General features: G+C 44.2%; 1 pseudogene; it reads left to right on the top strand.

The window, feature by feature from the left end:
• The first annotated feature begins 361 nt into the window (after nt 1-361).
• Nucleotides 362-716, top strand: LOC131405410 (large ribosomal subunit protein eL32-like; annotated as a pseudogene).
• The last annotated feature ends 2,386 nt before the right edge of the window (nt 717-3,102 follow it).

Consider the following 3,102-nt stretch of genomic DNA (forward strand, 5'->3'; position numbering starts at 1 on the left):
CATTCTGGGCAGGGAGCATTGGACCATCAAACAAGTAGAAACTGGAAGGAGCATTGTGCTTGTGAAACACTGTAAAAACTGCTTGTCCTTGGAGGCTTCTGAGGTTGGGGTGGGCAGGGGCAAGTGAACTTCAGGCTGTCGCCATCTCTGCCTCACTTCAGCCACCTGTAGAGACATTTTCCGTGGGCCACTCACATTTCTGCATGTCTTGCAAGCAAGGAGCTGATTGTATTTTCTTCCAGACTACCTTTTCAAGGATGTTTGATAGTGACAGTGTGTCATTCTAGAGTAAAGGGCAGGCAGGCTGACTGCCCACTATAAAAGATTCAGGGGAGGTGGCAGCCACCTCCAACTCGGCATCATGTCTGCTCTCAGACTCCTCATGAAGCCCAAGATTGTCAAAAAAGAGACCAAGAAGTTCATCCAGCACCAATCAGATTGATATGTCAAAATTAAGCATAATTGGCAGAAACCCAGAGACATTGACAACAGGATACAGAGAAGTGCCAGCATTGGTTATGGCAGCAATAAGAAAATGAAGCAAGTGTTGCCCAGTGGCTTCTAGAAGTTTCTGGTCTACAACATCAAATGCACTGAGATTGCTGAAAACAACAAAGTTTTCTCCAAGAACCGCAAAACCACCTTGAGAATAGCAGCCCAGCTGGCCATGAGTCACCAATCCCAATGCCAGGCTGCACAGAGAAGAAAATGAATAGACAGCTCATGTGCAAGTTTTATTTGTGCAAAATAAAACCATAAAAACTCTGCAAAGAAAAACAAAGATTCAAGTTCCCTAAACTCAGAGCTCTTCATGTACAGATGTTAACTGATCCTATTCACTTTGCCCTATAGAAACCAGGTTTTGGGGAACTGGCTTTAAAAAATGCAGATACTCTAGCTACTCTATTGCTGTGAGTAATAAACTATTTTTGTCTCTGGCCCAGGAGTCTCATGTCTTCTACTAGCATCCATGAAACTGTGACAGGCTAACTTGTTAACTTCCAAGTAGAGTAAAACTCAGACCCTTTATAGTTCATGATAGAACCTATCTTTAGGAGAGATTTCACTGAACAATACTACATACTAGGCAGGGTGCTAAGTGCTAGGGATACAGAACCAAAAGGCACAGTTCTTGCCTGCAAGGAGCCTTCAGTGTACAGATTACAAGCTTACTGATCTTGGTACTAGTCGAGTTTCAGTGTAGCTAAATCATTAAACTGGAGAAGGCACACAGAAGAAGGTCAAACTCAGACTAATAAAATTCTAGCCAGGATTGCGATTACAGCCCAACAACAGGATGGAGACCATCTGGTTTTTAGTCCTCTGAGAATAGGTGTATTCTCTACAGATGGCAGGAGCTGAGAAACACAGAGGTACATGGAGACTTCAAGAAGGATTTAAAACAGTACACTTCAGTCCTCAGCTGCTAAGAAAGGAGGTTGTTTTTAGATGGACTCAGTTTTTCTATAACTCGTCCCTGAATAAAGTGTCCTGAAGGGGGACGATAGGAGTATCACTTTCTGGCCCAGAGATCAAAGGGAGTGCCTGCTGTGCAGACACCTGGTGATGTTGGGAAGTGGGATTTCTAACTCTGGGATTGCATCTAGGACAGGAGAGAAAGCAGGTACTATATCAAATGTGGGCATGACCAATGAACAGAACTGTACTATTAGGGGCAGGAAAGTCACATATAGATGGAGAAGGATCTAGAACCCCAAGGCTGTGGTCTCTGAAACAGAATTGGTTTCACATACAGGACCCAAGAAACTCTGGATTTTTAATAGATAGGGACTCCATCAGAAAATGGGATAAAGACTTATGACATAAGGAAGTGAGGAAACCTGGCAGGCAAGGTACTTAGTAGTCTGGGCCTAGCAGACAGTGCTAAAGGCCCTAAAACAATTAGTAAATAAAAAGAGTATTCTAGGCTCATCTGAAGAATTAGATACAAATAAGTATTAAAGGGTGTTTGGCAAAAATGTGTACCTGACACTGACACCTAATATGTGACAGCACAAGACCAGGTGCTTTACACATGTGGCAGGCTTGAGTTTGGTCCTTGGCCCCGGGAGCAAGAATCCATTCATTCAACAAAAGCAGATTGGTGCTGCTCTAGGTGCTATGGGTAAAGCAGTGAACAAGACAGACAAAAGTCCCTGCCCTATTTTGTTCTAAATGAAGTTAAATCTGGCTCTGAACCATGTAGGTCAAGGAAAACGAGAAATCCAGGATTTTTCATGTTTACTTTTTGGGGAGGGGGATTTACTAGGGGTGTCTGTACCTTCCCAGGGTCCTACACACTCCAGAATATTCTGAGATGGGCCCTCTGGTCTTCAGACCACATTAGCTACCACTGCTGGGTGTTCACGATCCAAGTCCTTATGGTCCCTGGTCCAGGCCACCCCTAATATTTACAGGGCCTAGGACAAGAGTACAAATGGAGGTTCATACACCATGTTAAATATCTTAAAATTATAAATCAAGCTGAAAAACTGTTAAATAAAATAGGTTTTATCGTTCCATCTTGACAGATATAACTTCATAACAAGCTAGAAAGCGTGCTTCAAATTTAGACTTTGGGGACTTCTTGAGTTCTGAATGTGTCATTGTAAGGAAAGGTGACCCCTGGTTCTAGCTGTGGCCTACCCTCTTTCTTCTCCCACCCCAGCTCTGTCCTGCACAATAAGGGAAATTGCATACATGTTTGTGTATAGTCAAGCCCACATATCTAAGCTCTCTTCACCAATCCCCACACTTGCCAAAAAGTCACATTTTAAATGTCTCTCAAGTGAGGGTATGCACACGTGGGCATGGCTGCCTTCAGAAAGATGGACCTTGGAACGAGTCAGACGCAGGACCTAGAATAAGTTCAGGGTCATTTGGGCTGGTAATTCTGAGGTCTCGGGTATGTGGAGCATGGTCTAAAAGCGTGAGGTGTGGGTGTAACATGTCCCTTGCAGACCTCTTACCCCATAAGGAGGGATGTAGCCCACGGAGGGCCAGAGCAGGGCCCTCTAAAGTGTGGGACCCAGAGCAGGAGCTCATGTTGTCCAGGTCCAGAAGTGTTACTGTCTTTGTGGGTGGGGATTCTATTACTTCTGA

Source organism: Diceros bicornis, chromosome 5 (genome assembly GCF_020826845.1).
Source record: "Diceros bicornis minor isolate mBicDic1 chromosome 5, mDicBic1.mat.cur, whole genome shotgun sequence".
In the NCBI taxonomy this organism is placed as follows: domain Eukaryota; kingdom Metazoa; phylum Chordata; class Mammalia; order Perissodactyla; family Rhinocerotidae; genus Diceros; species Diceros bicornis.